General features: G+C 36.8%; 1 protein-coding gene and 1 long non-coding RNA gene across 8 annotated transcripts in view; one reads left to right on the top strand and one right to left on the bottom strand.

Annotated features, from left to right (window-relative positions):
- The window catches only part of SGMS1 (sphingomyelin synthase 1), a 334,608-nt gene that overhangs the window by 173,347 nt on the left and 137,659 nt on the right, over positions 1-23,602 (top strand). The window lies entirely within an intron of this gene.
- LOC144578699 (uncharacterized) overlaps positions 1-23,602 on the bottom strand; it is a 64,851-nt gene that overhangs the window by 19,091 nt on the left and 22,158 nt on the right. The gene's annotated exons all lie outside the window — the stretch shown is intronic.

Below are 23,602 nucleotides of genomic sequence, written 5' to 3'. Positions count from 1 at the left end.
TCATTTTCTTGGTTTTTGCCTTTAATTTTTATCTCCTCAACAATGTATCATTAAGGTCAGGGATACCCATTATTTCATATCCTGTGACCTTTGGTGGATGTCTGGCTTTGGATGCACTGGCTCTCTACGTAAGGGATAGCCTATATTATTGTCATATGTTACCTTGATCCTTTTGGATTTTTGTAGTTTTTTTCCATCTGCCAATGAAGATCTTTACACTACAAATGTACCTTGTGCTGAGTATTTTACGTGTGTTTGTCACCCATCATTAAAGCATTAAGCAAGTCCCATTTTGCAGATGAGGAAATAAGGTTCCCCGTAGTTAAACAACTGGCCTGCTATTTCCCAGAGAGTAAGAGGCAGGAATGGGATTCAGCATTGGGTCTGTTTGTCTTAACTTGTATACCATAGAAATAGTATGTCCAGCTGTATTCCCATTTTGAAGCAGAGTTGTAAAAATATGCTTATTTGGCCAAGTGCAGTGGCTCACTCCTGTAATACCAGCACTTTGGGAAGCCAAGGCAGGCAGATCCCCTGAGGTCAGGGGTTTGAGACCAGCTTGGCCAAAATGGTGGGACCCTGTCTCTACTAAAAATACAAAAATTAGTGGGCGTGGTGACATGTGCCTATAGTCCCAGCTACTCAGGGGGCTGAGGCAGGAGAATCGCTTGAACCAGAAGGCAGAGGTTGTAGTGAGCTGAGATATCCCCACTGCACTCTAGCCTGGGCAACAAGAGTGAAATTTCATCTAAAAAAAAAAATTCTTGTGTAATTTTCATCTTCTCTCCTTTTTTCAGCTTTTGCTACTTTTTCCCCATTTCATGGCATTTTATTGGGTTGATGATTATAACACTTAATTTGTATCATTAAAATTAAATATTTTCAACATTTATTATTTTTATAATATCACTGAGAATATATTACAGTATGAGACACTATTAAAATATGCCCCCTTTCTCACATAGGCTCTGAGGTCTTTACTGATTCTATGTTTTCTGAGTTGATTATGAGTCTAGCATGGGAGACAGGAGTGGACTTTTATATTTCTAATACGGTCCTACTAGTACAGAGTTATTGAAGATGACATAGAAGAATGATAAGATTTTGCCAGAAATATTCTCCTATAGTTCACAAAGTAGTTTTAGAATCTGAATTCTTTAAAATATAGAACATCTATTCAAGTACTTAGTTTTGGCTCAGTGACCACTTTCAGTGTGTGTAGCTGGGAAGTTGCCCTATGTAGAAGGATATAGGTTTTACACTTAAGGAAGTTTAACAACATATGGTATCTGATTTTTTCACTAATGGGCTAAATGATTTGAAATGTCTATATATTTAGGCTTCTAGAACGTTCTCATTAAATTAGTAGATGTACATGCTGAAAAATACTTTAAATCATCATAAAAATCCTGAGAGATAGATGTGGTCAACCTCACTGAAAGATGAATACACTGAGGTTTATAAGATTATGAAACTTACCCAAGCTCATGTGATTAGAAAATGGCAAAGCCAGAATTGAACCTAGATCTATTTTTCACCAGCAGCGTTCCTAACAATTACATTGCCTTGCTGATTATGCACGGTGGTGACATGTAGATCATAAACATGTCTAAGAATTTTCTTATGTTTAGCATTCATATAAAGACAGTCCTAAACATCTAAATTAGCCTTATCCTCACAGAATCAAAAGCTTCTAGATGGGCTTGGTGTTGTTCATCAATAAGGTTTTATCAGGTTAGTGGCAATTCTGGTGAAATGATGCCCTAAGCCACTCTTGAGAACTGGATGTGTCTGCTTGGGCTGCATGTCATTTCCTACCCAGTGCTGACTATGCTGCTAGCAGCAATTATGCTTGCTCACCTTAGTGGTTGCGTGGGCAGCTGTTTCTTCCAAAGCAAGTTGGGACTGAAATTGGGCCACACAATCACACAGTTGAGGACAGAAAATCTCAGAATATTAGGTACACCATTTTGTTTCAGAAAATAAAATTTCCTTCTGCTTTTAAGTGTCTTTTCCTGATTCTACATAGAAATTTGATGAATATTCATAGCCATAAAAAAGAATGAAATCATGTCCTTTGCAGTAACATGGATGTACCTGGAGGCCGTTATTTGAAGCAAACTAACACAGGAACAGAAAACCAAAAAGCACATGTTCTAACTTATAAGTGGGAGCTAAACATTGAATATCTAAAGATGGGAACAGTAGACAGTGGGGAATGCTTGAGAGAGAGGATGGGGGAGGCATGGACTGGAAGGCTGTTGGGTACTGTCCTTATTACCCTGGTGATGGGATTCTTTGTACACCAAGTCTCAGCAACGTACAACTTACTCATAGAACAAACCTGCACATGTGTCTCCAGAAGCTAAGATAAAACTAGAAAAGAAGAAAAAGATAAAAGACATTTGTTTAAGTCTGAACAAAAAGGAAAAAAAGAAAATTTGATAAACATTGAAAAGTTTAAACAACAGAATAAAGACTACCACTCAGATATAGCCATTGATAATATTTTGGTAAAGATGCTTCCAGTTTTTATTTCTATGAATATGTATGTCTTTTTAAAAATGCAAACTTAAAATCATAGTTTTCTGTATCCATTTTTGCTTAGTATAATTGCAGTATTTTTCCTATGTGCTTAAATGTTCTTTTACAACATACTTTCAGTGGCTATAAGTACTCCCTTTGGGTAATAGCATAAGTGAATCCATTCTATTGGTAAATCTAATCCTCATTCATTTTAATTAAAACCTCTAAAAAACAAGAACGTAATTGCCACTAGTTTTCATAATCTTATAAAATAACTAATGATGGTTTAGGATATGATGAGAAAACCCAGTTTCGATCACATTCCCTGTCACATCATGCAATGAACCTGACCTGAAGTTTCCCACTACAAATGCTGTGCATGACCGTAGCACAGGAAAATTCTCTTTTGACTGGGAAACTTGGAAACCCCATTTTTCTTTCTTTGAGGTGGCTCATTTGTGACAAATAACTTCAGCGTTTTCATACTTAGATGAAATCTCTCAAATCCTGATTTGCAGGTGATTTGGCTCTCTTAGTTGACTTTACTACTTAACTAAACCATTTTTCTTCTCCTAAATATTTCACATGGGCCAGACCTTGGGTCAGCAGCTACACTTACCTGAGGAAACCACAGATGTCATGAATGAGGTTGGAGAGACATGCATAATGTAGTATTAATATGACTTTTCCTGAAACCAAAGAGATTCGTGCTGCTAGGTATTAAAGTTATCAAATTGAGAAGTTGATTACATCGAAATGGGTAAACATTTAACAAAAGCCCTCTTCTCAGAAAAGACTCCTATGAAGCTAGGACTAGGACTTATTAGTATTTATGGTTCTCTTAAAGACTATATTAGGTTAAATCATTATCATCTTCACCAAACCATTACTTTTCAGACAGGGTTCCTTATTTCCCTTGGGATTCCATAGTGTCATGTGGGTAAGTAAGGGGTGAGGGAGGAGGACAAAGCCATTGACCTCCTTATTGTCCCATTAACCAGCAGCTCTGATTTGTATGTTTTATGTATTGAACTTCCACATTTTTTGCTGAAAGAAAGGACTGCTGCTTAAAGGAGTAAAGACTGTGAAAATCACTGGGGCAGTGTAGATCCTATGGGTGGATGAAAAAGATGTGAAAACCGATGTTTACACAGTATTACTTCCCAGTTTCCATTGTGCTTGTAATTCTCCTTCAGTGACACAGTCCTTCTTGGGTTTGATATTTACCGTAGGTCCTCTGACTAGAATTCTCATAGATTAGACTGCTTTTACAATAGTGGTTTCCATAGAGGCACCTCAGAAATGTCAGGTTTAGGAGAGATGAAAGAGTGATAGTCTTACAAGCATTGGTAGTAGAAAGTAACCTTTTAGTGATCAGAGCAGTGAGTAGTGGAAAGTATAACCTATTAAGGCCCATAGGAGACTGGTTTCTATATTCTTGTTGATGTGGATTACCCAGTAGGAAGATGCTCTTTCCATCAGAATTATGTGGTATATGAAATTCAGCATGACAGTCTGTGAAATCTTCATTATCTATTTCTAGACTCATTTAAAACATTTTGGGTGGGCTCTCTTAAATTGAAAATTTATATTGGTGAATCACAGAACCAGCTACTCCCGAATAAAAAATTTTAGTGATTTTTGTTCCACAGCTCGTTGACTGACTAAAAAATGTTCTCCAAAGACAATTTTAACCATCAAAGACTGAGGAACTCACTAAAGAGTTTTCAATGGCTAATTTACAATTGGTGCCCAGAATTCGAATCACAGTTTAAAATCTTAGCTTTATTTACCAGACGGTTGGTGCAGGGGTATCAATGTATGAAGACCTTAATGTTCATATATGTTCAGTTATTCAAAGAATGAACTTAGCCATGAGGTGAAAACTGGGGAGAAAATTCTTGTTTTCCCCATCAGTAAAGGGATAAATTATGACCAATTTGCCGATATAACAGGACATACTGGTGTTGAATAGGGCCTAAGCTGTTTGTATAGGAACTGTGTATATGGCTGCAACTACTGGGGTGGCATTCAACCAGTTATGAATGAATGACACCCCTGGAATTGTGCAGTGCTGCAGCCCTGGGTATAGTCACTCATTCTAGTATTCATTTATCTATTGAATATCTCTGCTTTATGCCTGGCACTGTTCTAGGTACTAAACCACAATAGTGAGCAAGGCAAACAAACAAGATTACATCTCCCATGGAATTTACAGTCTAAAAGGGGTGCAGCAGGGTCTTTAAGGAGAGAAGTATAAAGAGGGAGGTAAACAATATTTCAAATATGATGCTAGAAAGAAAATAGGGCAACAGAGTGTTTTTGGGTGGGAAAGACTATTTTAGATCAGGTCTAAAATGTAGGACCTATGTTCTTGTTGGCTATTTACTTCTTGTACTGCATATAAGTTGGTGAATTTTTGTATTCACCAGCGCTCTCATTAAATAATTCACAGGAAAGGTGAGATTTCCTCCATCAAAATTGTGTTTTCTATAGCAATTAAGCTTTATCAAGAGCCAGATTTCAGTGGGAAAAACTGAAATAACTTCATTTCTTAAGTAGTTTGTTAAAGCAGAATTTTAAAATAATAATAAATTGCTGGCCTGTAGCATATAAAAAGAAATTTTCAGTCCATTCAGGGGAAAATTGTGATAAACTGCTCATAAATATTGAAGAGAGACACGTTGGACTGATTACCGTAAGCATCTTAGACTGATTGTGGCCCATGTTGAATGGATCACTAAGCCTTGCTGATTTTTTCCCATTTTTTTCCCTTTTTGTTGTCCTTATTCTCTGTTTCTTTTTGTCCCTTTTCACTACTCTATCACCACTCTCGTGAGGTCCCTTTCACCACAGGCTAGTCTATTTTAATAGCCTTTCCCTTGGTATCTCTGCATCTGATCTAGCAATTGGTTAGTTTTTCTGGTGCTACATTCATAACTCTATTCCCTTCTTAAAAGCCTTTACTCACTTCAGAGTGATAAAGGCCAGACTCTTGGGCTCGGCATGTGAGGCCCTCCGTGATTGGTCCCCAACATTTATTTCCAGCCTTATCCCTGCTTTTACCCAGTGCAAACTTGAGGCTCTACCTAGACTTTCTGTTCCCCTTTCTTTTGTGCTTTTGCTCAAGCTGCTGTCTGGAAAACTAATTTCTTTCCTTTCTTTTTTGCCTATGTAAATTCTGTTTAATGTTCAAAGTTCAGTTTGAATAGGTCATCTTTTCTTTCTTTCTGGCTGCTTTAAAGATTTTGCTTTGTTTTTAGAAGTCTGTGTTTGCTTTTATCTAAGTGGGGAAACTCCCTCCTTCCCTCCCTCCCTCCTTTCTTCCTTCCTTCCAATACTTTCATATACTAAAAATAGAAACTGTGTATATGGCCTCTTTATTTTCTTCCTTCCTTTTCCTTCTGTCTCCCTTTCTTCCTGAGAATCTTTGGGTTTTCTGGGCCTAAAGATTGCTATTAGGAATATTTTATCATAATTTCTTAGAATAATACCTCTTCCTCATTTTCTTTATGACTTTCTCACTCATCTTCCACATCCTTCTTTCATATTTTGATGGCATCATCTTTATATTACAATTCTGGACAGTTTCTCTGGATTGACAAATCCAAACTGGTTTGGTTCACCAGTTTCTTCAGCTATTTCTAATCTGCTGTTTAAGCTGTCCTTGATGATGGGACTATTTATATTGTTAAATTTATTTTATTTTATTTTTTATCATACTGTTTTATCCCCAGAGCCTAGACCAAAGTGTAATAGTACATAGGTGCTTAATAAATGTATGTTGAATGAATTAACATGAGTTTTTTACTTTTAATTTTTAAATACAATTTTTGGTCCCTTTTCAAGTCAATATGGTATTTTTTTCAGATAAAAGTATACTCCCTTTTAAATTTCTCTTATTTATTGAAAGATATTAAATATACTTATTTTATGCTGATAATTCTAGTATTTGAAATGTTTTCAGATCTGATTCATTTGCCTGTTTCTCTTGGCTCTCATAAATGATCTCTAATTTCTTTGTATTTCTATGATTTATTGACTGTGAACTCATATTCCTTGGAAGTTTTATCTCTGTGAGTTTTTTGAGGCCTAGATTGAAGGTAGATTTTTCTGGAGAGTATTATATTTGCTTCTGCCAGGTGCCTGTAGCCACTATCAATCTGGACACTTTATATTCTCTGCCTGAGGGTTTTTGGCACAAATTTAGATCACAAAACAACATAAATACTAAATACTAGTTGTTGGTTATGAATTCTCAAGGGAGATTTTCTATCCTCTGAAGATGCTAGGGTTGAACAAGCAGTTTCTCTTTTGGTGTAGCAAGTTTATTTCTAATTCGCCCATAGACTGAGGGTATAGTTTTGTGAAGTTCCAGTTTTTTTCTTGTTTTTTTTTTAAATTTTTTATTGGATTTTAGGTTTTGGGGTACATGAGCAGGGCATGCAAGACAGTTGCGTAGGTACACACATGGCAGTGTGCTTTGCTTTTCTTCTCCCCTTCACCCACATTTGGCATTTCTCCCCAGGCTATCCCTCCCCACCTTCCCCTCCCACTGGCCCTCCCCTTTTCCCCCCAATAGACCCCAGTGTTTAGTACTCCCCTATCTGTGTCCATGTGTTCTCATTTTTCATCACCCACCTATGAGTGAGAATATGCGGTGTTTCATTTTCTGTTCTTGTGTCAGTTTGCTGAGGATGATGTTCTCCAGATTCATCCATGTCCCTATAAATGACACAGACTCATCATTTCTGATTGCTGCATAATATTCCATGGTGTATATGTGCCACATTTTTCCAATCCAGTCTATTATCAGTGGGCATTTGGGTTGATTCCAGGTCTTTGCTATTGTAAACAGTGCTGCAATGAACATTCGTGTACATGTGTCCTTATAGTAGAACGATTTATAGTCTTTTGGATGTATACCCAGTAATGGGATTGCTGGGTCAAATGGAATTTCTATTTCTAAGGCCTTGAGGAATCGCCACACTGTCTTCCACAATGGTTGAACTAATTTACACTCCCACCAACAGTGTAAAAGTGTTCCTTTTTCTCCACATCCTCTCCAGCATCTGTTGTCTCCAGATTTTTTAATCATCGCCATTCTAACTGGCGTGAGATGGTATCTCAATGTGGTTTTGATTTGCATCTCTCTGATGACCAGTGACGATGAGCATTTTTTCATATGATTGTTGGCCTCATATATGTCTTCTTTCGTAAAGTATCTGTTCATATCCTTTGCCCAATTTGAATGGACTTGTTTGTTTTTTTCCTGTAAATCTGTTTGAGTTGTTTGTAAATTCTGGATATCAGCCCTTTGTCAGATGGGTAGACTGCGAAAATTTTTTCCCATTCTGTTGGTTGCCGATCCACTCTAGTGACTGTTTCTTTTGCCGTGCAGAAGCTGTGGAGTTTCATTAGGTCCCATTTGTCTATTTTGGCTTTTGTTGCCAATGCTTCTGGTGTTTTGTTCATGAAATCCTTGCCTACTCCTATGTCCTGGATAGTTTTGCCTAGATTTCCTTCTAGGGTTTTTATGGTGCCAGGTCTTATGTTTAAGTCTTTAATCCATCTGGAGTTAATTTTAGTGTAAGGTGTCAGGAAGGGGTCCAGTTTCTTCTTTCTGCACATGGCTAGCCTGTTTTCCCAACACCATTTGTTAAACATGGAGTCCTTTCCCCATTGCTTGTTTTTGTCAGGTTTATCAAAGATTGTATAGTTGTATGTATGTTGTATTGCCTCCGGTGCCTCTGTTTTGTTCCATTGGTCTATATCTCTGTTTTGGTACCAGTACCATGCTGTTTTGATTACTGTAGCCTTGTAGTATAGTTTGAAATCCGGTAGTGTGATGCCCCCTGCTGTGTTCTTTTTGCTTAGAATTGACTTGGCTATGTGGGCTCTCTTTTGGTTCCATATGAAGTTCATGGTGGCTTTTTCCAGTTCTGTGAAGAAAGTCAATGGAAGCTTGATGGGGATAGCGTTGATTCTGTAAATTACTTTGGGCAGTATAGCCATTTTTACAATATTAATTCTTCCTAACCATGAACATGGAATGTTTCTCCATCTGTTTGTGTCCTCTCTGATTTCGTTGAGAAGTGGTTTGTAGTTCTCCTTGAAGAGGTCTCTTACGTTCCTTGTGAGTTGTATTCCAAGGTATTTTATTCTTTTTGTAGCGATTGCGAATGGCAGTTCGTTCTTGATTTGGCTTTCTTTAAGTCTGTTATTGGTGTAGATGAATGCTTGTGATTTTTGCACATTGATTTTATATCCTGAGACTTTGCTGAAGTTGCTTATCAGTTTCAGGAGTTTTTGGGCTGAGGCAATGGGGTCTTCTAGGTATACTATCATGTCGTCTGCAAATAGAGACAATTTGGCTTCCACCTTTCCTATTTGAATACCCTTTATTTCTTTTTCTTGCCTGATTGCTCTGGCTAGAACTTCCAGTACTATATTGAATAGGAGTGGTGAAAGAGGGCATCCTTGTCTAGTGCCAGATTTCAAAGGGAATGCTTCCAGTTTTTGCCCATTCAGTATGATATTGGCTGTTGGTTTGTCATAAATAGCTTTTATTACTTTGAGATACGTTCCATCGATACCGAGTTTATTGAGGGTTTTTAGCATAAAGGGCTGTTGAATTTTGTCAAATGCCTTCTCTGCGTCAATTGAGATAATCATGTGGTTTTTGTTTTTGGTTCTGTTTATGTGGTGAATTACGTTGATAGACTTGCATATGTTGAACCAGCCTTGCATCCCCGGGATGAATCCTACTTGATCATGATGAATAAGTTTTTTGATTTGCTGTTGCAATCGGCTTGCCAATATTTTATTGAAGATTGATTTTTGCATCTATGTTCATCATGGATATTGGCCTGAAGTTTTCTTTTCTCGTTGGGTCTCTGCCGGGTTTTGGTATCAGGATGATGTTGGTCTCATACAATGATTTGGGAAGGATTCCTTCTTTTTGGATTGTTTGAAATAGTTTTAGAAGGAATGGTACCAGCTCCTCCTTGTGTGTCTGGTAGAATTCGGCTGTGAACCCGTCTGGACCTGGGCTTTTTTTGTGTGGTAGGCTCTTAATTGCTGCCTCAACTTCAGACCTTGTTATTGGTCTATTCATAGTTTCAGCTTCCTCCTGGTTTAGGCTTGGGAGGACACAGGAGTCCAGGAAATTATCCATTTCTTCCAGGTTTACTAGTTTATGCGCATAGAGTTGTTTGTAATATTCTCTGATGATGGTTTGAATTTCTGTGGAATCTGTGGTGATTTCCCCTTTATCATTTTTTATTGCATCTATTTGGTTGTTCTCTCTTTTCTTTTTAATCAATCTGGCTAGTGGTCTGTCTATTTTGTTGATCTTTTCAAAAAACCAGCTCTTGGATTTATTGATTTTTTGGAGGGTTTTTCGTGTCTCAATCTCCTTCAGCTCAGCTCTGATCTTAGTAATTTCTTGTCTTCTGCTGGGTTTTGAGTTTTTTTGATCTTGCTCCTCTAGCTCTTTCAATTTTGACGATAGGGTGTCAATTTTGGATCTCTCCATTCTCCTCATATGGGCACTTATTGCTATATACTTTCCTCTAGAGACTGCTTTAAATGTGTCCCAGAGGTTCTGGCACGTTGTGTCTTCGTTCTCATTGGTTTCAAAGAACTTCTTTATTTCTGCCTTCATTTCATTGTTTACCCAGTCAACATTCAAGAGCCAGTTGTTCAGTTTCCATGAAGCTGTGCAGTTCTGGGTCGGTTTCTGAATTCTGAGTTCTAACTTGATTGCACTATGGTCTGAGAGGCTGTTTGTTATGATTTCAGTTGTTTTGCATTTGTTGAGCAGTGCTTTACTTCCAATTATGTGGTCAATTTTAGAGTAGGTGTGATGTGGTGCTGAGAAGAATGTGTATTCTGTGGATTTGGGGTGGAGAGTTCTGTAAATGTCTATCAGGTTTGCTTGGTCCAGGTCTGAGTTCAAGCCCTGGATATCCTTGTTGATTTTCTGTCTGGTTGATCTGTCTAGTATTGACAGTGGAGTGTTAAAGTCTCCCACTATTATTGTGTGGGAGTCTAAGTCCTTTTGTAAGTCATTAAGAACTTGCCTTATGTATCTGGGTGCTCCTGCATTGGGTCCATATATGTTTAGGATCATTAGCTCTTCTTGTTGTATCGATTCTTTTACCATTATGTAATGGCCTTCTTTGTCTCTTTTGATCTTTGTTGCTTTAAAGTCTATTTTATCAGAGATGAGAATTGCAACTCCTGCTTTTTTTTTGCTTTCCATTTGCTTGGTAAATCTTCCTCCATCCCTTTATTTTGAGCCTTTGTGTATCCTTGCATGTGAGATGGGTTTCCTGTATACAGCACACTGATGGGTTTTGGGTTTTTATCCAATTTGCCAGTCTGTGTCTTTTGATTGGTGCATTTAGTCCATTTACATTTAGGGTTAATATTGTTATGTGTGAATTTGATACTGCCATTTTGATGCTAAGTGGCTGTTTTACCTGTTAATTGTTGTAGATTCTTCATTATGTTGATGCTCTTTAGCATTCAGTGTGATTTTGGAATGGCTGGTACTGGTTGATCCTTTCTTTGTGTAGTGCCTCTTTTAGGAGCTCTTGTAAAGCAGGTCTGGTGGTGACAAAATCTCTGAGTACTTGCCTGTTCGCAAAGGATTTTATTTTTCCTTCACTTCTGAAGCTCAGTTTGGCTGGATATGAAATTCTGGGTTGAAAGTTCTTTTCTTTAATAATGTTGAATATTGGCCCCCACTCTCTTCTGGCTTGTAGTGTTTCTGCTGAGAGATCTGCTGTGAGTCTGATGGGCTTCCCTTTGTGGGTGACCTGACCTTTCTCTCTGGCTGCCCTTAGTATTCTCTCCTTTATTTCACCCCTGTTGAATCTGACGATTATGTGCCTTGGGGTTGCTCTTCTTGTGGAATATCTGTGTGGTGTTCTCTGTATTTCCTGAAATTGAGTGTGGCCTGTCTTGCTAGGTGGGGGAAATTTTCCTGGATGATGTCCTGAAGAGTATTTTCCAGCTTGGATTCATTCTCTTCATCTCCTTCTGGTACACCTATCAAACGTAGGTTAGGTCTTTTCACATAGTCCCATATTTCTTGGAGTCTTTGTTCATTCCTTTTTGCGCTTTTTTCTCTAATCATGGTTTCTCGTTTTATTTCATTGAGTTGGTCTTCGACTTCAGATATTCTTTCTTCTGCTTGGTTGATTCGGCTATTGAAACTTGTGCATGCTTCACGAAGTTCTCGTATTGTGTTTTTCAGCTCCTTTAATTCATTCATATTCCTCTCTAAGTTATCCATTCTTGTTATCATTTCCTCGAATCGTTTTTCAAATCTTTTTTCAAGGTTCTTAGTTTCTTTGCATTGATTTAATACATGATCTTTTAGCTCACAAAAGTTTCTCATTATCCATCTTCTGAAGTCTAATTCCATCATTTCGTCACAGTCATTCTTCGTCCAGCTTTGTTCCCTTGCTGGGGAGGAGTTTTGGTCCTTTCTAGGAGGTGAGGTGTTCTGGTTTCGGGTGTTTTCCTCCTTTTTGCGCTGGTTTCTTCCCATGTTTGTGGATTTGTCCGCTGGTCGTCTGCGTAGTTGCTGACTTTTCGATTGGGTCTCTGAGTGGACACCCAGAATGTTGATGATGAAGTATTTCTGTTGCTTGGTTTTCCTTCTACCAGTCTAGCCCCTTCGCTGTACGACTGCTGAGGTCCGCTCCAGACCCTGCTTGTGTGGGGTGCACCTCTAGCAGTTGTGGCACAGCGAGGGATGCTACCAGTTTCTTTTTCTGCTCTCTTTGTCCCAGGATGGTGCCTGCCTAATGTCAGTCTTTTGGATATAGAGGGGTCAGGGAGCTGCTTGAGGAGACAGTTTGTACTTTATAGGAGCTTGATTGCTGTGCTGTGAGCTCTGTTGTTCATTCAGGGCTGTTTGGCTGCTATGTTTGATTCTGCTGCAACAGAGCTCATTAAGAAAAAACCCTTTTTTTTCTCAAATGCTCTGTGTTGAGGGGTTTGGGCTTTATTTTTGGATGTCCGTTGAGGTCCTGCCCAGCTAGGACGCAGACTAGCCACTGTTTGCCTGCCGAGGCTCCGCCCTGCTGTTGTGACGCTTGCCCTGGCTCTGCTGTTCTGTTCTCCGCCACGCCCTGCGGCGAGTCTCTCTGTTGTAGTGGGTTGCCTTGGCAACGGCAGGCTGCGTCAGCAGTGGGCATGTATCTCAGTAGGGACGGGTTGCCTCGGCAACGGCTGGCTGCGTCAGCAATGGGCATGTATCTCAGTTGGGGCGGGTTGCCTCGGTAATGGTGGACGCCCCTCCCCCTCAGAGCGTCTCTGGCCATCTGCACGGGGCTTGTTTGAAATCGCGGTTTTGTTCGTCCCACTGGGCCACCCTTAACGCTCTGTCCCTGCAATCCCCTGGACTGGCCTACTGTCCAAGTCTAGCTCAGTCTCAAGTCCAGCCCTCTCACGTCTCCGGTTGCCAGTTCAACGGGGCACCCAGACGAGCGCGCCCTGTGGGGAGCGCTGGGTAGGGCCAGCCGCCGCCACCCTGGCTGCTGGCTCCGCCAGGCGGAGGTTCTGGCTGGCATCCCGCGTCTCCTCTTCACTTGGGAATTTCCCCGTTCCGTGGGCAACAAAGATCAGTCTGGAAATGCAGCTCAGACTCACCTCTCCACGGACACAGCGAGAGCTCCAATCCTGGGTTGTTCTCACAGCGCCATCTTGAGTCCTCCCCGAAGTTCCAGTTTTACTCAGGGGTCTGTTACACTCACCAGCTTGAGTGGTCCTGGTTTTATCTTTTCCCTCTCGCTCCATGCAGTCATTATAATAGAAGTTATGCATGACTAGGATTGTGGCCTTGGTGCTTTTCTACCTCCCAGCGTTCTCACTCTTAACTTTGTTTTGGCCTCTGTGAATTTCATGTTTTATTGTCACCTCATTGGTGCATTTACAAAGATTTTATACTTTATTTTCCTTCAATTATTTTCATTAGGAGAGAACAGTTTAAGGTATCTAGTGTATCATTCTGCAAAAATAGAGCATTTCATTTTTTTTGTTTTCAGTATGTGCTTCTAATAGGTAAGGCAGGAACACATTTATGACAGAACTCAAAAAATTGTTAAAAACTTAGGTACAGCTCAGCCTCCTCTTTTAATTTAAATGTCTGCTGTACAGTCAGATTAGGTGAAGAGTGAGGTGGAGAATAATCTCTTGTAATATGGTTCTGAGTTGGCTGAGACTTTGATGTCTTGGAGATATTATTTATTGGAATGAGATTTGTTTTTGTCCATTGATTTATTGATTGTCCAACATTTTACTATATATATTTATAGATTAATTTTCTAATATTTTACTATATATATTATATACATTTTACCCCTCTAAGTAGGATTTGATTTCTAGGTAATGCTCTATAACTGAGAAATAGCAAATAATAAGGAAATATTATTTGTTACATGATACCTGCCATGGATCCATATAATGAATGATACCCTGACAGAGACTCTGTAGGACCTTAGTCCTTTCACCCAATATTATTTTATTTGATTCTGAATGAGTGTAATATTATTCGTAAGGGGAAAAATAGTTACAATTAGTATATTTTGACCGTGATTTAAAAAAAAAAGACACTAGTCTCAAGAAGATATTTTTAATGTTATAGCTTAAATGTGCAATGTGCAGATCTACAGAATTTGAAAATTCAGCTGACTTTGTAATTGTTCAGCACTAAATAGGGATATATCTAGTGAGAAGCATTGCCACCTGATAGAAATATGTAACACATACGTGTGCCACTGAATCATCTGCTCTTATGAACTTTAATTTTATTTTCTTTAGAATCCCATGTTATATTAATTCTGTAGAAGGTGTCTGCTGCTCATGTTACTGTTATAATGCAAGTAGTCCTCTCTGACCAAGCTCTCAGTCTTCATTGCCACATTAGAACATAATTTCCTGGAACCAGTAATGTATTTTGTGTAACTTAAGCTGATGAATAATTTTTAGTATGTATTGTTGTATTAAGGAAATATTAAATGGAATAAATGTTGATTTAAATTGGTAGAATGCTCAAGTTTTAATGATCAGAGTAGGGATAGTAATTGCCTGGTACAGCTATGTGTTTTGAGGTTTTTTTAAAGTTAGCAACGTGCTCTAAATTTTTGCCATAAGAGGAACCAGCAACATAACACAGTAAACATGCCAATTGGATTAGCAGCATCATTTGTCAGCCGCATACTAACATAAGACTACGTTATGATTAGAAATTTTTTAATTAATGTTTGTGGGCCTTAGAAAACTATATTATGATTGCTTATTAAGTAGTTGTGTTTGGAAGTTTTAATTTTGTAAAATATGTAAGCTTGACAGATCTCCACATTAGCCATTAAAAATCATTGTTTTTTTTTAAAAATAATTATAATGTTTACTTCATATTGGGAATAGTTTCTAAGGAAGAAAATAGTTTGCATCTCATGTTATAAATATTTTCAGACTTTAAAGTTACTTAATCCAAAGCATCCACTTTATTTTTTGCTCAAATATTAGAACATAAATATAAATTCTCCTAGAGTTTTCTTTTTAATGTAATGAGTACATTTCTGAATATTACATCAATGATACTTTCAATAAATTGAATAAATTTGAATTGATAAGGAAAGTTTACTAATTTTAAAGGGTTTATTAGGAAATCCTTTATTAAAATGAAGAAAGCTTTCTTGATGTACATAAGTCTTTTTCTCTCTCTCTTTTCTTTTTTTTCTTTTTTTCGAGATGGAGTCTCACTCTGTAAGCCCATGCTGGAGTGCAATGGTGCCATCTTGGCTCACTGCAACCTCTGCCTCCTGGATCCCGGTTTAAGCAATTCTCCTACCTCAGCCTCCTAAGCAGCTGGGATTACAGGCATGATGCCTAGCTAATTTTTGTATTTTTTTAGTAGAGATGGGGTTTCACCATGTTGGCCAGTCTGGTCTTGAACCCCTGACCTCGTGATCCGCCCACCTCAGCCTCCCACAATGCTGGGATTACAGGTGTGAGCCATGGTGCTCAGCCCTTTTTCTCTTTTTTATAGGGAGTTTTAAAATCCTGGGGCACTTGATAATTGTTTTATATTACATTTTAAAATGTGTTGGGTATTTTTATATTGGCTTCCTATATTTATTTCTTTCTGTACTATTTTGGGAAAGAAACCATAATCAAAATAAAATTTAGGTAATTAATAGCTTATTTATGAAAGCTTTGTCTTCTAAAATGTTTGCTGGACGAGTGTTAATTATCAGTACACTCACTGTAGACTCCCATTCAATCAGAAAAGAAGTTGTCAAGAAAAATATTTTAAGGGCATGATTACTATCTCGACATTCTCACATTCTATTTCTTTTCCTTCTGTTAAAGTGAATAAATCAAAGAAAAATAAAACTGAGTTTGTTATCTGTTTCAGTTACTGGGCCTGTTAGGGCTGACTAACCAGGGGTGAAGGACACGTAAATAACATCCACTTGTAGTCCTTGATCTGCTTTCACATGCACTCCTCTCTTAAACTTTGTTTCCTATAAAGAAAAGTATAAATATCTTAGCCTCATTATATAGAATAACCCAGAATGATGTGATTTTACTACCATGGATTTATAGAAATTATTTCTTCTTTCATGTTTTTATTGCTTAACCAACTCCCTTGTGTATCTTTGACACTGTTATTCTCATTATTTAAAAAAAATTCTATTAATGGTTTCATATAGCTTCTTCTCTAAAGATAATATCAGCTTCAGCTAAGTGCCTCTTATATCGTAAGGTCTTTATTTACATGATCTTGAATGAAGCCCTGGAATCTTGCAGAGCTTTATTATCTTACTTCATTCTGTGGATTTTTAGTGACACTTTCATCTTCTAGGCCCTCACTTTAGGCAGTGAGCAAAACTGACAAGTGGAACACAAAGAACAACCAACACCTGTAATATGGAGCTAATAGTCTAGTGGGAGAAAGATGGCAAACTAGATGAATAGGAAAAATACATGTATGCTAAGTGGGGATCAGGATTATCACTGATAACCTCTTGGATCAGATGTTATGGCAAAAAATAAAGCAGAGATGTGCATGGGGAGTATAAGTCTAAGTGGGGCGTGTGTGTGTGTGCGCACGCGTGTGCATGTACAAATGCACATTCACACACACTATTTGTAGAGAAGCCAGGGAGGGCCTCATTGAGAAGGGAACATCTAAGTAAGGACATGAAGAAGGTGGAGGGGTGAGCCTGCTCTATTTGGGGCAAGATCATCCCAGGGAAAAGTAGTAGTTCAGGGTGAAATACAGATGCCTTGATCCTTTTTTTTTATTTTATAGGAAACTGGAGCTCAGCCTTGTCTAAGACTACATAGCTCATAAGCATTGGGCCTCTTGTTCAAACTCAGATCAGTTATAATCAAAGCCCTGCACCCTCTCCACTACCCCAGGTTACTCCAAAAAGAAATCATTGTTTATCTTAGGAACTTTCCAGCTCCTAGCAGAATATGTTACACATTGTGAGCACTGAGGATTTAACCATATCTATTCTCAAGCAAAAGTGATAGATAGATGGGTAGGTAGATGGATTAGTTTTCTGTGCCTAACTAATGGAACCTCAAAATTATTACCTTGTTTTCCAGAGCTCTTAAGGTTAAGAAATAAATTTTAGGAACTACTCTTTTGCTTTTTTTTCTTTCTCTTTCTAAAATGTATATTAGATTGCTTAAAAAAATTCCTCTATTCTCATTTTACATGTGAGATTTAAAGACTGAAAAAATTTCAATAGGCATGTAGTAGTATGTTATTGTTGTCTTAATTTCCCTGATGACATATGATGTGGAGCTCTTTTCATATGCTTATTTTTCATCCATATGTATTCTTTGGTGATTTCTCCATGAAGATCTTCAGCACATTTTTAAATCAAGTTATTTGTTTCCTTATTGTTAAGTTTTAAGACTTCTTTGAATATTTTGGATAATAAGTCTTTATCAGTATGTCTTTTGCAAATATTTTCTCCTAGTCTGTACATGTCTTTTCATTCTTATTTCCCTTTTTTCACAATCATTCTCTAGTGTACAGTAGAGTTTTTCAGAGGCTGTATATGGTATCACAATAGATTGAATGCAGACATTAGTAAAGGAATTCATGATTTTCTCTTAAGCCATTTATTAAAGAGAGTTGCAAAAATGTTTAAAAAATATACTCTTCTTATATTGTTTCAGAAGATAAATTTTTCATTAATTTTTTTTTGAGACAAGGTCTTGCTCTGTTACCCAGGCTCAAGTTCAGTGGAGCCATCATGGCTCACTACAGCCTCCACCTCTTGGGCCCAAGTGATCCTCCTGCCTCAGCCTCCCAAATAGCTGAGACCACAGGTGTGTACCACCATGCCCAGCTAAACTTTTTTTTTTGTAGAGATGAGGTCTCCCTATGGTGCCTAGAATGGTCTTGAACTCATGGGCTCAAGCTATCCTCCCTGCTCGGCTCCTAAAATGTTAAGATTACAGGTGTGAGCTACTGCTCGGGCAATTTTATTTTATGTTCACATGTGAATGAGTTTATTCTTGCTTTTAGATGAATTAACAAATATTTTTAAATGTTATCATTTTTCCAATACAGTAGTTTTCTGAAGATATAAACCTCATAAATAAGAACTTTTTGAGTTCCTTAATAATTTTTTAAAGTGTAAAAGGATCTTAGAACTAAAACATTTGGGAACCACTGATTTAGAGAGTGAATGATGATAGGGAGGAGGTCTGAGAATTCAGTGAACCCTTAGGCACTTACAGAAATAAGGGAGAGCCCTTAAAAGAGAGTGAGAAAGAAAGGGGACAAAGTACTGTATGGTGTTCTGAAGGGTGAGTGCAGAAAGTGTTTCAAGAAACAGCAGGAGGTCATCTGTGTTGCATACTGCTGGCAGGTCTTCTTAAATGACAACTGAGAACTAACTGCTGGCTAAAAGCAATGCCTGAAAACTGACTACTGCCTACAGCAGTGTTGGAAGTCATTGTTGATTTTGAAATGGATAGTTTCAAGTATACAGCGCGGGGACAAAAGTAGGCTTAGGAGAAAATGGAAGGGAAAGAATTTGTTTCCCAGTTTGGATTCCTGAGACTGTGAAATTGACCTATCCCATCTCTTCATTTTTGAGCCAGTCACTACAGTTTCTGACTAGCCTTCAGATTACTTTGCACTGGAACCTATCCCATTTGAACCAGCTATAGGATTTGGGGGTGAAGGGTATGAGAAAGTGGTATAAGACAAGTTGCCTAGTCTCCTTTGCTGCACCTGGGATTATTTTCTTTAAAATGACTACTTACAACTGTAGTAAATAACCATGTATCATATGCTTGAAAATTGATAAAAGAGTAGATTTAAAGTGTTCTTACCACAAAACATGATGTGTGAGGTAATGCATATGCTAATTAGTTCCATTTAGCTATTCCACAATGTATATGTTTTTCAAACCAAGATGTTATTCATGATAAATGTGTATAATCTTTGTCAATTAAAAAATAATTTTAAAAGAAGCAGAAAAAATATGGGTTAGATTTTTAAGCTAATAAATATGATATATTTACATTGAAATAGTTAATAAAATAATTTTTTCTTAAAATCGTTTCCTTCAGAAGGAATAACTGGCTTTATTTTGTTTACTTCTTACATAATATTTATCAATATTGTTATAATTTTAGAGAGGAAAAAAATGATATATTTTCCCCAAGTGAGGTCTTTACCAATTTGTATTCAAGAACATTTATTTACATTTTAAGGTAATTATTTATGTATATCTCTTCCACGAGACTTAGAAGCACCTTAACATTAGGGTGTAAAATTTAAATTACATTTCTCTAGTGACTGTCATCTTACCTGGAATATAGTAGGTAAGTATTATAGAATGAATGAGATATTAGAAAACTTGAATTTGTGTTTTATAGTTTATTTTCTTTTTGGGTCTTTTTCCTCTTCAATTATTAAAAGCAGCCTTTAAATTGTTAATATGGTAAGTAAAATTAAACAAAACCTAAAGGACAGATTGCTTTTAATTCCCCTGGGTTGGAACAAATGTTCAAAGAGTATTTAGATAGGAAGCAGAAAATAATTCATTTTCCTTTGCTTTGAAGGGGTGTATATTTAAAAAATGACATGCGTAAAGGTGTGTTTACACACACCTTCTGTTTTTGAGGCTTTAGAAGTTGTTCGCCAAGAGAAGAAAGAAACACTTTTGACTTATGAGAGACCATATCTCCTCCAGAACTCATTCAAATATTTTGTGATATATTTTAAAATTTGGGTATAATTTATACAATGTACAATGTACAAATTTGAAGTGAATAGTTTAGTGAACCAACATCTCTGTCATCCCAGAAAGTTCTCTTATGCCCACTTTCAATGAGGTGTGCCATCCCAGAGGCAAACACAAGTGTGAGTGTAATTCTAGCAATAGATTTTGCCTCTTTCAGAACTTCAGATACATAGTTACACTGAGTGCACTTATGCGCCTGGTATCTTTTGCTCCACTTGCTGATGTTTTATAGATTCATACTCTTATTGCATGTATCAATAGATTGTTCCTTTATGCTATTGAGTAGAATTCCATTGTATGAGGTTACTCACCTATTGATAGACATTTGGATGGTCTACAGTTTTTGGCTGTTATGAATATAACTACTGTGAACATTATCGTACGTATTTTTGTGGACACAAGTTTTCATGTATTTTGGGTCTGTACTTAAAAGTATATTATTGGGTAAGTGTATATTTAATCTTATATAAAATTTACTTAAAAAATGTCAAACATTTTTCTAAAGGGCTTTATAATTCAACATGCAACTTAGAGATGCTTTAATGTATTCCAAGTGTCTGCCAACTCTTGCTTTTTTCAGTCTTCTTAAAATTATTCTAGTGTGGGCAAAGTGGTATCTTGTGGATTCCTGTTGTTTTCCTTAGTGACTAATGATCTTGAAATTTTTTTTCATGTACTTATTGACCATTCATGTGTCTTCATTTATGAAGTACCTTGTCATATCTTTTGCTATTTTAACAGTTGGGTTGTATGACTTTTCAAAAATTAAATTATGGTAGTTCTTTATGTATTCTGAATACATGTCTTTTGCCAGATACATGTATGGTGAATTTTTTCCAGTTGGTGGTTGTCTTTTTATTTTCTTAACCGTGTCTTTCCAAAGCAGTTTTGATACTGATGAAGTCCAAGTAGCTAGTTTTTCTTTATTGTTAGTATTTTGTCTACTTCATTGTTGCAAAGCCATTGTCCTGTCTTTTCCTATAAATACTTCATAATTTTAACTTTTATGATTAGTTGTATGACCTCTTTCAAGGTACTTTTTTTTTAAATAAATGGGGTCTTTCTATGTTTCCCAGGATGGATATGAACTCCTGGGCTCAAGTGATCCTCTCACCTCGACCTCTTAAGTTGCTGTGATTACGGGTGCATGCAACCACTCTCAGCTCTGAGTAATTTTTGTTAATAGTATGAGGTAGGAGTCAGAATTCATTTTTCTTTCCCTATGAATATTTATTTGTTTCTGCTCAATTTGTTGAAAAAATTATTCTTACACTCACTGAATTACTCTGACATCTTGGTCAGAAAATCTTTTGGTTGTATATGTGTATGTCTAGTTGTGGCCTCTGTTTTGGTCAATTACTCTATTTGTCTTTATGCTAACACTGTATTTTGTTGAGGATTTCTGCATATGTGCTTTATGAGTCATATAAGTCTATAGTCTTCTTTTATTATCTTTGTCTGGTTTTTGTATTGAGTTCCTACTGGTATATCCTTTTATTACATGTTTATCTGTGTCTTTGTACTTAAAATGCATTTATTATAGGTAGCATGTAGTTCAGAATCATTTTTAAATGTATTCTGGTGATTTCTGCCTTTTAATTAAAATGTTAAGTCTACATTTACTGTAATTATAAACTTGTTTCCTATGTGTCTATCCTTTAGACTTAAAAAAATTCTATATCTCCTTTTCTTCTTTCTGTTTACTGAATATTTTTTAGTATTACATTTTAATTTCTCTCAGCTTTCTTGCAGTACTGTTTTGCAGTTTCTCTGGAGATTATAATATTCATCCTAAGTAAAAAATTTTTTTGAATTAATATGGTATTGTTTCATGTAAAATATAAGAAACCTATAGTAATATGGTTTCATTTGTCTCTTCCCATCTGTTGTGCTGTTGTCTTCATACATTTTATATCTGTATATGTTACAAACTACATAATACAATAGTATACTTTTAATATAGTATGTATTAGTCATATATGTTTTAAAGAAATTAAGAGAAAAATAGTCTTTTATGTTAACATACACGTGTATTATTTCCAAGGTTCCTCATTCCTTTCTATAGGTTCAAATTTATATTTGGCATCATTTTGCTTTAGCTTGAAGAGGTTCCTTTAGCATTTCTTATAGTGTGGGTCTACTGGCAACAAATCTCTCAGTTTTCATTTGTGTGAAAATGTCTTCATCTTTAAAAAGAATTTTTTGTTGTATATAAAATTCTAGGTGGACGTGCAGTCTTTGTTTTTCCTTCTCTTCAGATGTTGATTATTGTTTTCTGGACTCCTGTTTCAAATGAGATGTCTATCATCATTCTTATTATTATTCTCATATGATGTCTTTTTTCATCTGGCTACTTAGAAATTTTGTTGTTGTTATTATTATTTTTGTTTTTCATGGTTAGTGGTCTAACCGAGAAAAACCACAAACTGGCTCAAATAGAACTGTATTTAAAGTTGAGCCTTGTCACTTAGTAAGTACATTAAGTCAGGCATGTCACTGTATTTTTCTGAACTTCAGGCTTTTCTTTGGAAAATACAGATGGCTTACCTACATTAGGGTTGTTGCAAAGGTCAAAGTGTCTAAGTACTGGTCGGGCTACTGTTTGTTCTCTACAGCTGCGAGTGCGGATTTACTGACTTTAACTATATATATTTACAGAAAAGTAGGTAGTTTGAGCTTTTGAGATGAATGTGGTTTGTTTTCTATTTTGAAATTTTTGCCCAGAGAACACTGAGGAAATCATTCTTATTAAGTGTTGTTTGAATAGTAAAGCGGGAAGCTCAAATTATTTGCATTAAAATAGGCACGGGCAAAGATTTCATGAAAAAGATGCCAAAAGCAATCTCAACAAAAGCAAAAATTGACAAATGAAATCTAATTAAACTGAAGAGCTTAACAGAGGAAACAGATAATCTAAATAATAGGAGAAAAGTTTTGCAAACTCTGTATTTGACAAAGGTCTGATATTCAGCATCTATAAGGAAGTTGCACATACTAAACAAACCCAGCCATCCCTTTACTGGGTATATACCTAAGGGAAGATAAATTGTTCTATTCTAAAGATACATACACAGATGTGTTCATTGCAGCAGTATTCACAATAGCAAAGACATGGAATCAACCTAAATACCCATCAGTGATAGACTGGATAAAGAAATTGTCTTTAAAATAAAGAGTGTTAAGAATATACACCATGGAACACTATGCAGCCATAAAAGAGAACAAGATCATGTCCTTTGCAGGGACATAGATGAAGCTGGAGGCTTTTATTCTTAGCAAACTAACACAGGAACAGAAAGCCAAACACTGCATATTCTCACAACTGGGAGCTGAATGATGAGAACACATGGACACATAGAGGTGAACAATACACACTGGAGCTTGTCAGAGGGGAGCAGTGGGGCAGGGAGAGCATCAGGAAGAATACTTGATGGATGCTGAGCTGAATACTTGGGCGATGAAATAATCTGTACAGCAAACCCCCAGGACACAAATTTACCTACGTAACAAAACTGCACATGTACCCCTGAACATAAAAGCAAAAAACAAGCAAACAAATAAAAAAACCTCTACCCCAGAAAAAGTCAATATTATTCAATGGATGCCTTTTTAAAAATCTTTAACCAACCATACCTGCACGTTCTGCACATGTACTCCAGAAATTAACGTATAATTTAAAGAAAATAAAAATAAAGAAAAGGAAGTTAAAGAATGAATGCCTTTTAAAAATGTATTTTTAAAACGAGAAACACTGCATTTAGAGGGTGATA

The sequence above is a fragment of the Callithrix jacchus genome, chromosome 12 (assembly GCF_049354715.1).
Source record: "Callithrix jacchus isolate 240 chromosome 12, calJac240_pri, whole genome shotgun sequence".
Lineage (NCBI taxonomy): Eukaryota > Metazoa > Chordata > Mammalia > Primates > Cebidae > Callithrix > Callithrix jacchus.
This window is presented reverse-complemented; position numbering and strand designations above follow the sequence as displayed.